Raw genomic sequence first — 14,854 nt, forward strand, 5'->3', positions numbered from 1 at the left:
CACACTACAACCCCGAGGACAAACTGCATTACAAAAGAGAACTTAATACTTATAAGAAAATGCTGAGAGCAGAAAAAAGCTGCTACCTTAAAAACAGAATTGACTCTGCAGAGAAGCGTACTAAAAAACTCTTTACCATCTACAGAGAGCTCACGGTTCCTACCAGGCTGGACGCCCAAGATACCTACTCTGAAGAGCTGTGCGATTCTATCGCTGACTTCTTCATAGGTAAAATTGACAAAATCCATGCCACTTTTACGAAAGATGACATCCAGCGGTTTAAACACGCAGTAGTTATAAACACCCACACAGAGACCCCCTGCCTTTCTTGTTTTGTCACTCCACAGAAACAAGAACTAGTGAGCATTGCCAACAGCATCCAATCTGGCTCACCCAGCGATGTCTGTCCCCCGGCTCGCTTTAAGGGAGTACTGGAAACTACAATAATTGATCAGATTAGTCTCATTACATCACTCTCCTTTAAAGAGTGTCAGGTTCTGGGCGCGTGGAAAACTGCTCAGGTTATCCCCCTAAAAAAAAAAACAATATTCACATTACTCAGTTTCAGAACCTCCGCCCCATTTCCCTCCTCCCTTTCTGCGCTAAAGTCGTTGAGAAGGTGGTGAATAAGCAGCTCATGAGCTACTCGGAGGAACATTCGCTCCTGTACCCCACTCAATCGGGCTTTAGAGCAGGTCACTCCACAGAATCAGCCCTACTCTTTTCCACCGAAGGCTTAAGGAGTATCGTGGACGAGGGAGAGACAGTAGCGTTGGTTTTATTAGATCTAAGTGCAGCGTTTGACACCGTGCTGCACTCGACGCTGCTGTCTCGGTTGGCAGGCATTGGAGTGAAGGGAATGGCCTTGGCTTGGCTGGAGTCTTTCCTGACCAACAGAAGTTTCCAAATGCACTGCCCCCCCTTTAGATCCTCTCGCAGAAGTGTAGGCCACGGGGTTCCACAGAGCTCGAATTTGAGCCCCACCTTATTTAACATTTACATGGCTCCCCTGGCCTGCATAGTCGAGAGTTTTGGGTTGGGCATTGTCAGCTATGCCGATGACACACAACTGCTACTAAAGCTCACGCCTGAGTGTAGAGAAGATGCCATCAACTTCTCAAGCTGTTTATCAGCGGTATCAGCCTGGATGAACCACAACTGTCTACGCCTCAATGGCGATAAAACAGAGTTGTTGGTAGTTGGGAAATCTGCTTCAGTATGGTCGCATATGTGGTGGCCTATGGAACTGGGCAGTCCCCCTCGTCCTGCGGAGTCAGTACGCAATTTGGGGGTAACACTGGACTCAGATCTCTCATATAAAACACACGTGAACAAAGTTACAGCTAGATGCTTCAGTATACTGAAAGCTCTCCGTAAGATTCTGGATCTTTTGCCAATTGACTCCAGAAAGACCATTGTGCATGCCTTAGTGACCCCCCACCTTGACTTCGGTAATGCTCTGCTCCTAGGGTTGAGCCAAAAAGGATTACACCAACTTCAATTTGCTCAAAATGCTGCAGCTCGCCTAGTACTCAAACTCCCTCGCAGAGCATCAGGTAAATCAGCTCTATCCAAACTCCACTGGTTACCTATAAGAGAGCGGATTAAATTTAAGTCTCTTTGTTTCGCTCATCGGATAGCTCAGGGCAAAGGTCCGGCCTATCTCCTTAACCTTCTAACAATACATCGCCCCACCAGAGACTTGAGATCAGCCGGAAGGATGATGTTCAAACTTCCTAAAATCACCAGAGCCAAGATGGGCGGATGCTCATTCAGATTTTTAGCGGCTAAATGCTGGAACGATCTCCCGCTCGATCTTCGGATGGAGCCTTCCGAAAGCATGTTCCGAAGAAAACTCAAAACCTTTCTTTTTCCCCAGGTCTAATCCCGGTGCCTTTATAAATCCTTAATTGTTTTACCCCTGTCTCGCCATTAGCTTTTTTGTGCAGTATACAGCGCGGGGACACACTGTTTTGGGTAACCAGGCACTTAATAAATGGTTTAATAATAATAATAATAATAATAATGAGGAGAAATTTTAAATATTTCTCCTTGTTGCGACTTGCTACACCAATTGGAGGATGCGGCAGCATTCACACACCTCCAGATTTATAAATTCTGATAAATCTGGAGATGTGTCTTGTTTTATAAGTGTTCTGTGCAAACACGCACAGTAACACCTATAGAACGCCTTTTCAACGCAAAGTGGTATGTATGATGAGGTCGTATTTACATGGAAAAAAAAGGTACACAGACTGCCTTTTCCTCTTTGTAAATATGAAAGTGTCTTGTGCTATAACTATGTTACAAAAAGTGACATATTGTTGGTACACAATGCTTCTAAATTTGCCCCATAAGTGCTTAGGTATTGGCAGACTGTTACAATAACAACATATTGCTAGTTAATGGTTTGAAACATTGCATGAGAGTGATAGGAGGTAAGCACAGACTTAGGTCTGCAAAGATGCTCAAAGAAGAATGATTGAAATGATTGCGGTTCATCAATGGGTACAATAGGAAATATTATGAACCAATCAATTCTTTTTTTTCAGGTCACACAATATCCTAAGACAGGGAAATTCCAAAACTACATTGGTATAAACTGGGGGTTTTCAAGACGGTATTAATACTTTGTAGCTACTTGCAGATCTGTTTGCATAGTATATAAAGACATTAATTTGTACTAGGATTAATAGTTAGGCCAATCCTTAACTATATGAGTAATAAGTACAGTAATTTCAGTACTGAAAACAGAAAAGAAGATAAATGTATAAGTACTTAGGTTTTGGCAAACTGATAGGACACGTTTATAGATTAGTGAAGGGAAGGGATGGGGCCTTATGTGACATGTGCAAACACACTCTGATGTGTTTTAAGTTAGGGAGATTTGTCTATTTTAATCCTGAAAGTACCTCGGCCCTACTTGCCCACCATGTCTCTCTATTAAATACCATTTAGGTGCGTTGCAGAGAGGTGCTCTGAAGTCGGGTACTATTTTATACCTCTCTGCAATGCAACTATCTGGCACTTTCTGCACATATCTGGTGGGTTAGTTGGCCCCCAGTGACACTCAGTATTCATGTTAACTTTATACTGTAATTTAAAATGCCCACAGAGCATCTTTCCACACATATCTACTCATTCCATCTCCCCTTTCTTCGCCTGTTTTCAAACACAGGCCATTGTGTATTTCATTACTTACTATATGTAGCTGAGCATTGCAAGAGCAGTAACAGTGTGTTTGCTGGAGTGTATGGATACTGACTGGGGAATTTTAGGCCTGAAACATAAGTGAAAAGGTGGTTAGACCACTACATGCATAGTGCATAGGAGTTTAAAGCAGTTCATGCCTCAAGGCCTAGCTCACTGCATGAGTACATAGATACTGACTGAATGATTAGATTACTACAAGGACATACACTGGGTGAATGTATAATTGGTTGAGTTTTACTTTAGTGAATGGATTAGTACATGGCCTGAAAGAGTCACTATGGGATTGCAAGAGCAGTGACAGGGTGTTTGCTGGAGTGTATGGACACTGACTGGGGAACTGTAGGCCTGAAACACAAGTGAAAAGGTGGTTAGACCACTACATGCATAGTGCATAGGAGTTTAAAGCAGTCCATGTCCTAAGGTCTAGCTCACTGCAGAAGTACATAGATACTGACTGAATGATTAGAGTACTACAAGGAGATACACTGGGTGAATTTATAATTGGTAGAGTTTTACTTTAGTGAATGGATTAGTACATGGTACTGAAAGAGTCACTATGGGATTGCAAGAGGAGTCACAGGGTGTTTGCTGGAGTGTATGGACACTGACTGGGCAATTGTAGGCCTGAAACACAAGTGAAAAGGTGGTTAGACCATTACATGCATAGTGCATAGGAGTTTAAAACAGTTCATGTCCTAAGTCCTAGCTCGCTGCATGAGTACATGGATACTGATTGAATGATTACAGTAGTATAAGGAGAGACACAGTGAATTTATAATTAGTTACGTTTTCCTTTAATGTTTTCCTTTAAGTTTTCCTTTTAACACCAGATTTTCTTATACAGAATCTCTGTACTGGACTGCTCTTAGGAAAACCAAAAAAATGGCAAACTTTCCCTCTCATTCTGCACGCATATACATGTAAATATCAAATCACATTGCTTCCCACATTAATTCAAAAGCTAACACACATTTCTATTGGTTACACATTTCAACCCTTTCCAATTGACATACGTTTGAACCCTACCCCCAATCTGCTTACCACCTGTTACCATGGTAACAGTTCATAGAACACTGAACTGAGCACACTGCTCACAAGTTCAGCACACAATGTTGCTAATCAAACAGCAAGTGTGCTTGACTTTTCAAAATGTCACCTTATCTTATGTAATGTTACTTTCAAACAGTTTTTCTTAACCAATAAGAAACATGCTTTTAAAAAACAGAAACATACAGCCTACTTTTCAGACTAGAATGTTGTCAAACAGCCAATAATTTCTTTTCTTTTTTCAAAACTGCATCTTATCCACCATTTTACAAAACTCTCACTTCTCAAACTGCTGTTTCACATACAGACACCTTCTGAGTGCATCCAGACCTCCCTTCAAGATGCTTAGAGTGTGGATTGTAGGAAACAGCTATATTTTCTAAAGACAAAGGTATGCAGAAAACAAAGGCATTGACAAAGACCTAGCTTTACCAAATGTAGAAAATAAATGGATTGGACAGAGAGGGTTAAAGTGGCATCAATTGATGCCATTGGTTAAATCCTTTTTGCATCTCCAACACCATGACCTCATAATTGTGCACTGTGGTAGCAATGACCTAGGCACTTTGACTGGGGTAGGTCTGGAAATGCTTATGAAGGACACCTTTAGAGAATTGATGTAACTTTTCCCCAAAACTGCCTTTGTTAATTCTAACATATGCCAAAGGCAAACATGGAACTGGTCCAATCAATTTTGTCCACAGATTGAGAAAGCTAGGGAACATGTCAATAAATCTGTTTCTGCTTTTCTCCGAGATTATAGGATGGAGTCTATTTACCACAACAATCTGCGTTTCAATATGGATGGCATCTATAGGAGAGATGATGTACATTTTACAGATGAGGGTAACAGAGTCTTCCTCTTGAACTTTAGACTACAAAAATCTCTCAATAAACATAACAGCTCTTTTTAGAGCCACCCAAGATCTAAACACACAAGCTTGATGTATATCTGAAAAATATTACTTTTTTTTTGCAGGGAGTCGCGCACCCGACGGATTAGAATCATGCACCCAACCCAACAAGATTGTGCACCCAACACACTGGAGTCGCGCACCGTACAAGTTAGGAACCGTGCACCCAAAGCATGCACACCAGGGGGCCACCCTGGGTGCTTGACTCCTAATTTTACTATAAAAAAAATAGCACCTATCACTAATTTCAATTCTCCCCGGAGACCCTATTCCCCGGGGCTCATATATAATGTTGGGGACCGTGGGTGGAGCCCCAATGCCCCCACGATCCTAGCTTTTCCACATGGGGAGCTGCTAACATGCAGCTCCCCGTGTGGAAAAGCAATATGGTTTGGATTTTGAAAGAGAGAAAAGGTTTCCCTGCTCTCTCTTTCAAAAGCCAAACCAAGTTTGCTCTGGCAGGACGGGAGCCACGAGGCTCACGCCCTGCCATAGCAAACAGCAGTGTCCCGGGGGTGGGTACCCCAAGACACTACATACCCTGGTGGGTGGCAGTCCCTAGGGCCATCACAGGGCTCCAGGAGGGGGGCCAGGAGGCCCCCCTCCCAAAATACACAAAGCCCCGGGGGGGTGGTCCCCGGGGCAAGAGGGGGCTGTTGTGCTCCCCCACCCATGTATTTTGCTGGGGGGGGCCTTTGAGCCCCCCTACCATTTATTTTGAAGCCCCAGGGGGTGGCAGTGCCCGGGGCTGGGGAGCACCTCTGGGCCCCCCCTAAAATTTAAAACTTTTGCTCCTGGGATTTAGCCCCCGGGGGCTAATTACTAAGCCCGCACTACGTTTTATTTTTACAGCAGGATCAGCGCACCCTGCGTGCATTTTTTAGTTAAAAAAAGAACTTTTTGCCCTAAGAGTCCTTGTGGGACCCCTAAGCAGTTCTAGAGGGTCAGGGTATTTCTACCCTGCCCCCTTTATACGTTTTGTACACTTGTTCCACTGACTTCTGCAGCCACGCTTCTACTGCGGCACAAAATGGCTGCCAACACTTCCTGGTTTCGAATGTTGACAACCACTTGACAACCAATTAGCATTCAGCACGTGATCGGCATGGTGTGCTTAGGGTGCGCTCAGGATGTGCGGATCCTGTGCGGCCATAGATATATATGTACTTTTAATTGTGATTTTCTCAGGAACTACTGAACGGATTTACAACATTTAAGCAAAAGGCACGAGTCTGAACCAAGGGCTACCTCTTTGCCAAATTTGGTGTAATTCCGTTCAGCAGTTCGGGCTGTAGCTGCGATAAACAGTTCCTATGGAAAATTGCATGGGGAAAACATGTTTTGAGACCCCTTTTTTTCTCGGCCCCCGCTTCACGAATTACCCCGAGACTTTCAGGATAGGAGCGGACCGGAGCGCCCCACCAGTTTTGAAAATGTCGCGAAGATTCTTTAACCGGCACCAAAGTTATTCCACATAGAATGTTGCAGATTTCCTATGGATTATAGGTCCTAACTAGGCCTGGGCGTAGTTTGCGTAGCAGCACTACACGTAGCTTCACGTAGCGTAGCTGATGACACTTTGTACTTGTCTGCCCTGTGAAAAAATTGCAAAACAATTGCAAATGGCATCCTGCACAGTGCCAGTTGTGATAAAATAATTATCTCTATGTTTATATGCTAAAGTGCATATAGTAGTTTCACAAAAGTGAAACTGAAAAAATAGCAAGCAGTGAAAGAGGTGATGATTTTGGGATCCTCCCTAACCTATGGGGAGTACCAAACAGATGCCTTGAAAACAAAAAAGCACATCTTATTGAATGATTTGGTGGTGATCCCATCTTCTTAGGACCACCCCAAGCACAGTTATTGGCAAAAAAAACATTCCCAACCAAAGGCCATGCAAAGCATTATGGGATGAGATTACTAGCAGTGGGCAGTGAATATTATATAGTATCCAATATCAAAATAATTCTACAAAGAGCTGCAGTTCAACTGGTGGTTACTAGATGTCCCTCACGAGTCAAATGCAAATGCTTGATGAAAGGGTTTCAATGGTTTAGCATTTGACTCGTGAGGTACATCTAGTAATGACTAGTGGAACTGCAGCTTGATGTAAGAATAATTTAAATGCTTTGCATATGACTCGTGAGGGACATCTAGTAACGACTAGGTGAACTGCAGCTCTTTGTAGAATTATTTTGATATTGGATACTATAATATTCACTGCCCATCTCGTCCCATAATGCTTTGCAGGGCCTTTGGTCGGGATTTATTTTGCCAATAACTGTGCTTGGGGTGGTCCTAAGAGGATGGGACCACCACTGAAGTTCAACAAAATGTGCTTTTTCTTTATGCTCTATGTTTAAGGCATCTGCATGGTCCTCCCCCTAGGTTAGGGAGACCCCAAAATCATCAGCTCTCTCATTGCCTAATGTTTTCATTTTAAAAGTTCACTTTTGTGAATTGGTTATATGCTTTGAAGCATGTAAAATGGATTTTTCAAAGCATCTGAGGATGTTGTTGATTTAGCTGCTACGCTACCGAAGTGTGAATTAGTACAAACTTTGCATGCTCCACGGTAGCGTAGCGTAGTATTATACCCAGGGTTAGTCCGAACTATAACTACCTACTGGTAGTGGAGAAGTGTGGCTCAGGGGTTAGAGGCGGCAGACCTGGAGCTTGAGTTCGGCCCTGGACCAGGGTTCAATTCCCCGCCTCGGCGGGTCTTGGGCTCAATAATTCCACGGACTTGATAATTCTCGCTCCGGTGCCTTCTCGACTCACGGGTTCACACTCTGCGACTCTGGGCAATAGCTTGCTTAATCTCCACATCGGCCCCTCGCGGTGGGATGCCTGGCTTTCACCTTGTGGATACCCTGCCAGGGTTATCTCACAGGGGAATACCAGGACGGGTTCCCTAAGCAAGCGCGGAGATGCCCCAGGGTAAGTCATGCGCTATATAAGCTTCATACATTTACATTTACATTTACATTTGGCGACTGGATATATATATATTTCCTGGATTCCTCTTGTCTCCATTCTTTTGACGGATGTCACAGCACCACAGCAGTAAGTTAAGTAAATTGCTTTATTTAATTAAAACACCATGTGCAAAGTGCAAAAATAAGGACGGATATATATATATATATATATATATATATATATATATAAATAAATATATATATATATTCTCAACGCTCCAAAGTTGCCCACAGGCAAGGCAGCACACTCCAGCAGCTTGTCACAAGCATATTCCTTGTATCAATTGTAAGGGTAAAAGCTACACTCCGTCCTTCTGTAATTACAGTCCTTGTGTTGCATAATGAAGCCTGACGCGTTTCTGGGCTAATGCCCTCATCATTGGCTCGACAGAAGATTCGTGGAGTGGCCTCAAATGGGCTGCTTTCAGGTGAATAACCGCCAGGTATCTTCCACCAGAGATTGAGTGGCCCAATCACTCACAGAATTTTGCTGCCCATTGTCCCTTGCCAGATCGCAGAGATCTACAACGCCTTTCCCCGCACGGCTCTCAGAGCCATAGCCCAGCAGTCTGAATATGACCTCGAGTCATGGAAACCTCGAGGCACCAAAGGTAAATGAGGAAAGAGAAGCTACCGCATTTCACATTTAAAATCCTCTTTCTGTTTTCTTTCTTATTTTTTTCTTTTGAAAAACAAACGTGTGGCACATGCACACAGCCATGTATACACTGTATACCTAATGGCAAAACAGAACTGAGAAACCAGTTCCAAACACTCATATTATTGAAAAAGGTACCGTACCCAACAACAAAACCACCTTAGGTGATATGCACCAAAAGTATCATTACTACAGGTATCCTGGCATTAAGATAATGCCTCCTGTAAAACCAAAATGTTTGACAGCAGCAAGCACATGCGACCACACTTGTGATCCAAAAACAAAACCTTTTTTTTTGTCCACCGGTATATATATATATGAGAGTTATCAACCTCCAAATCTGTTTTCTATGTCTATTGTAGATTGCTTTTACATCTGACCAAATTCAACCAATGATGTTACATTTTGAATTGCACTAGCACTTTAAATTTTGCCTCTTCCCCCGCATGCGTCATGTGACCAAGGCCTCTGTGAAGGCCGAAACGTTATGCGGAGGTGCGCCTTCTTCACGATTGAATAAACTACTGCTCACCTGCACCTGGGTCTCCTCTCTATTTCTGCGCCGCCGGTATCTGTGATTGGGCTCCAGGCGAGAGAAAGCTGAGATTGTTTCATCTCTACAAACTGGCATTGTGCTTCGCTGGTTTTCGGATGACCCCTTCTTTCGCAAGTGGTGGAGTAGCAGGAAGCCAAGACCTCTGGTGACCCGGAAGTCGTTTGTCTTCTCCCGTCGAGGAGAAAATACTCCAGCCCCCGGACACTGAGGACGTCGACAGTAACACGGACCTGACGAGGAACACGGAGGGGTTTTGTTCTCCGGTGATACCTGAAGTCGGGCCACTGTGTTGGAGTCGTAATTCCAGATAGCGCCGGTAAGAGAAGTTTGTGCCCAGTCAACTAGCGGCGCGCATTTGTTTGAACCGCTGTGTGGCAGTGAGTACGCATTGTGCGTGTGGAAACCAAGGAAGGCAGCATGTCAGCAGACGCAATTAAGGCAAGGGAATTGGCAGCCCTGAATGCGTTCGATGATTCCCTGGCTGGGGAGACATCTGGGTCAGCAGTACATGATGCACTGGTGAGCAAAATGACTAGCACCCGAGAGAAGTTAAAAAAACTGGAAAAGCTTATGAGGCGCGAACTTTCGAAATGGTGAGAACACCGCTCCCTGAGCCGCTATCTGGAGGTTAATAGAATACCGCGGAGGCTGCGAGTGATGTTAGCTCCCAGCTATGAAGATCCTGACCCAGATATGCTCAGGGAGTGGGCTGAGTGTAATCTTGATTCCTCACGCCGGCTAGTACAGATACTTGTACGATACGCTGAGAGTGACCGTCTGAAAACATAAGTTAAAATAGATGAGTTAAATATGGAAATAGAGTCATCATGTGGAGAACTAATAACTGAATGCACAAAACTGCGTGGAGAAATGATGGCAAGACTCCAAAAGGAAGAGGAAGCAATTAGCAAAAGAAAAGCTTTTAAATTTCAAAAAGACAAAGCAGACTATGCTGAGGGGCGAATTTTTACATTTGCCAAAAAATATGAAGCTATTAAAGCCAGCAGAAGACTCAAGTCTGCATCCATTCCTGATCGTTCCTCTCAGAAAACAGGACCAGGAACAGCATTACCAGACAACACCTCTGAATCTAATTTAAGCTCCAGCATAAACAGTGATTCTGACTCCAATATTTCCCAGACAGACTCTCAGTTGGGGTTTACCAAACCCACGTTGGCGGAGGAGCTCGAATGCCTACGAAAGGACAGGCGCGAGACCCTACGTCCGAGAATCCAAGCATCTGCAGGAACAAAATCCGCAATGCCAAGCGCTATCAACGCCGAAAAGCCAACGCAAGAAATAAATCTGCAAAAAAAGAAGAAAAGCACCAGGAAATGGAACAGGAAGTGAGCGATCGATCAGTGACAACAGGTACTGTCCTCTCTGTCATTAATCTGATTGACACCGTGTTCACTCAGTCTGAACTACGCATTTTATCTATGGGTCTCACATTCTGCCCTCCCAGTGATTTCAACTATGTAGACATTAGGATAGATTTATACAAATTTATCCGCAAGCTGAAACTACAAAAACACTTTGCTGGCAGCAAAACACGTACAACACCAGTGAGGGCAGAGTTGGATAACCAGGGGCTCCTGGCTCGTGATGCCCCATGTCTTCAGGCCATGGAATCACTCTGACTGGAACAGTCGATGTCGCAAAATGCATCGGCACATACTACCAATAATGTAGGGGGCTTAACATCATTTAAACCTCGCTCCACCTATACTCCTGTGATGTTATATGATAACATTGATATCTTCCATGATGCAGCTTCAAAAGAAATCAAGGTGCTATACTCGAAAATTCTCGGCACTAAACAAAGGAAATTTACACAGAATGACCTATGTCAGAAACTTATCAAAAAGATCCAGCAAAATGAGAACATCATTGTCAGGCAATCTGATAAGGGGGGCAGTATAGTGTTATGGCCGCGACAACTATATTTGGATGAAGCCCTCTCCCAACTTAACAACCCAGATTGTTACAGACATAGTGACATCAGCTTGGTCAGGAAAGCCCAGGCGGACTTCTATTCATTATTGATGGGGTGAAGGTCTTTTGGCTTGATAAGCATGGATGAATTAAAGTACTTGAAAAACGCAACCCGATTATGCCGGTCCTATACCTGATCCCAAAGGTTCATAAGAACCCAGACAACCCCCCGGGAAGACCCATTATTGCAGTATGCGGGGGATTGCTGGAAAAGACAACTATTTATGGTGACTCATTTTTGCAAGAATATGTACAAAGTTTACCGTCATTTGTCCAGGATTCCAATGATTTTTTGCGCAAAATCGAGGATATAGAGTGGGATCCTACATGGTTTTAAATAACATTGGACGTTACATCTTTGTACACCAGCATTAACCACCAAGATGGTTTACGTGCCATTGAATTCTATTTGGGTCAGATACCGGTCATGTTGGTAGACCATAATCGTATGTTGTTATCCATGATTTCATTCCGTTTACATCATAATTTCTTTATGTTTAATAACAGATACTATCAGCAGGTCAGAGGTGTTGCCATGGGGGCCTGCTTCTCTCCCGGTTATGCCTGTTTGCATATGGGCTACTGGGAGAGACAGGTCCTCTATGGCGAACACTCTGACATAGCAACGCGGTCTATTGTGCGCTGGTATCGTTATATAGACGATGTGTTTCTTATTTTGAGAGGCACACGTCTGGAAGTCGAATAATTCATTGAGACACTGAATTGTAACAATTTCAATCTTTCGTTCACTTCCGATATTAGTCAGGAGCAGGTGCACTTTTTAGACATGACTATCATAAATGGTCAGGACAAACTGGAGACATGGCTATACAGGAAGCCCACGGCTGGCAATACAATACTCCATGCCAGTAGCCACCATCCTTCCCATCTCATACGCAGCATCCCCTATGGGGAGATGTTGCGTATTAGACGGTTGAGCAGCACTGATGCTCAATGTCGTTTAGCACAGGAGGCCAGCAAAATTAGATTATTGGCGAGAGGGTACAAACTGGGGCAAATTGATAAAGCCATGGCCAAAGCGAATGCTCTATCACGTAGCCAAACTCTCCAACGTAAAGACATTGCTGGTTCTGCTACCTCCCAAGACCAGTCTGTTAGACTGATTTGGGCCTATAACAGACAACATGGCGCGCTTAGAAGGATCATCACTAAGCACTGGGATCTAATCAAATGTGACCCTATCATAGGTGATAAAATTGCAGCCAAACCATCTATCACCTATAGAAAGGCATACTCCATGCAGGATGCCCTTGTTAAATCAAGCCCGGAGATTAGAGCAAATAAGAATTGGTTAGACAAGAGCAAGGGCTTCAGGAAATGTTCTTCCTGCAAAGCCTGCTAGCATGGACTCAACAAACAGAATATGTAGTCCCCTTCACTCCCAGTGCTCGCAAGATCAAAAAGCAATTGACTTGCAAAAGTGAGTTTGTGGTGTATGTGCTGGAGTGTCCGTGTGCCCTGCGGTATGTGGGAAGTACCAAGCTGCAGGTGCACAAGAGGATACTCTAGCACATAAGGGCCATCAACACCAGTGACCCGGCATACCCTGTGGCGCGCCATTTTAAAGAGTGCCATAACAATGACAGCACTCTTCTGAAATATTATGCCATAGACAATGTAGGCCCACTTAAAAGAGGAGGAGACTGGGAGGGCGCCCTGAGACGGTTAAAGACGAGGTATATATTGGAAATGGATAGCAGAGCCCCGGGAGGGTTGAATTCCACTGAAGCTTTTTATACCTGTCTCTGAGACGCATATAACCTTCTCGGTCCCATGTGAATCTAGATGGCTACCAGTGGCTTCTCCGGGTGATTCACCTTGATGGCCTGGACCACGAGATAATATGTTTGTCCTGCATATTAATCGGGCTGGTGAAGATTGTGTTTCAAAATATTCCAAGTCCCGAAGAGGTCTAGTACTGTAATGGACCTAGGTGTAGCACATAGCCTAGGCTTAGGCTATGTGACTGTGTATTAGACAGGATTGCCGAATTTCACTCGTTTGAATAACACAAAAAAATGAGAGAGGAAAGAGATGAAAAAAAGAAATTTGATTTATTTATCACTGTTTACTATCACTATTGCGTTTGTATAATCAAATGGTATGTGGATATTTTACCGTAAGTGTATGAGGGGGAGGCAGCAAAAATATATTGGATACTAACAAAGATTATCTCCTCTCCACACAAACTGAATGGCATAGACGGATTTTTAGTATGTGCAATATATTTATTTATTCAAGGTCGCTGTGATTTCATGGTTCGTGTTTGCATTTATGCAGTCATGTTTAACATTCATCCGAAATCTCATCCAATGTATACAGCGTGATTCAAGGTCAGTGTAGATATATTAACTATTAGTATATATATTTCTTTGGCACACTCAGATTTTATTACCGTGTTTTATATGAAATAATTACTGTTATTTATTGAATACTTTAATTGTTTGGATGACTGTCTTGGCACCTTGTATTTTGCACATTGCTCTTTGCACATCATTCTTGATCAACATAGGGGATTACCCCGGTATGAGAGTTATCAACCTCCAAATCTGTTTTCTATGTCTATTGTAGATTGCATTTACATCTGACCACATTCAACCAATGATGTTACATTTTGAATTGCACTAGCACTTTAAATTTTGCCTCTTACCCCGCATGCGTCATGTGACCAAGGCCTCTGTGAAGGCCGAAACGTTATGCGGAGGTGCGCCTTCTTCACGATTGAATAAACTACTGCTCACCTGCACCTGGGTCTCCTCTCTATTTCTGCGCAGTCGGTATCCGTGATTGGGCTCCAGGCGAGAGAAAGCTGAGATTGTTTCATATATATATATATATATATATATATATATATATATATATATATATATATATATATATATATATATATATTCAAAACAAGCAGCAGTATTTGTCGGACACAGACACAGCCAATTCAGTTGTTTTGTACGGTTTATTCAAATATTGTGCTATAAATCTATCTATCTATCTATCTATCTATATATATATATATATATATATATATATATATTCACTGAAAAAACCATAGGTTATAGACCATATATAGTTAGGAATAAGCATTTACAAAACCTTGAAAATTCACTGAAAAAACCATAGGTTATAGACCATATATAGTTAGGAATTCGCATTTACAAAACCTTATTTTACTCACACAAAACCATTGAAATTCCATATATAGTTAGTTGCACTAACTATATATCGCGCACCCGCAATCCACTGCTGATGATGTCACATATTACATCATTCATGACATGGTCAGTGACATCACTGATGACATCACTGATGATATCTCAAATGACATCACTGATGACATCACTGATGACAACATCCAGTGACTGTATGTTTCTGTAAAGTTAAAATATGTCTTACATATTGAAGAATGAGTGGATGTATAAGTGTCTGGATGAAGGATTTAGTAGGCGCATGACTGACTGTATGAGTGAGTGAT

The sequence above is a fragment of the Lissotriton vulgaris genome, chromosome 1_1 (genome assembly GCF_964263255.1).
Source record: "Lissotriton vulgaris chromosome 1_1, aLisVul1.2, whole genome shotgun sequence".
NCBI lineage: Eukaryota > Metazoa > Chordata > Amphibia > Caudata > Salamandridae > Lissotriton > Lissotriton vulgaris.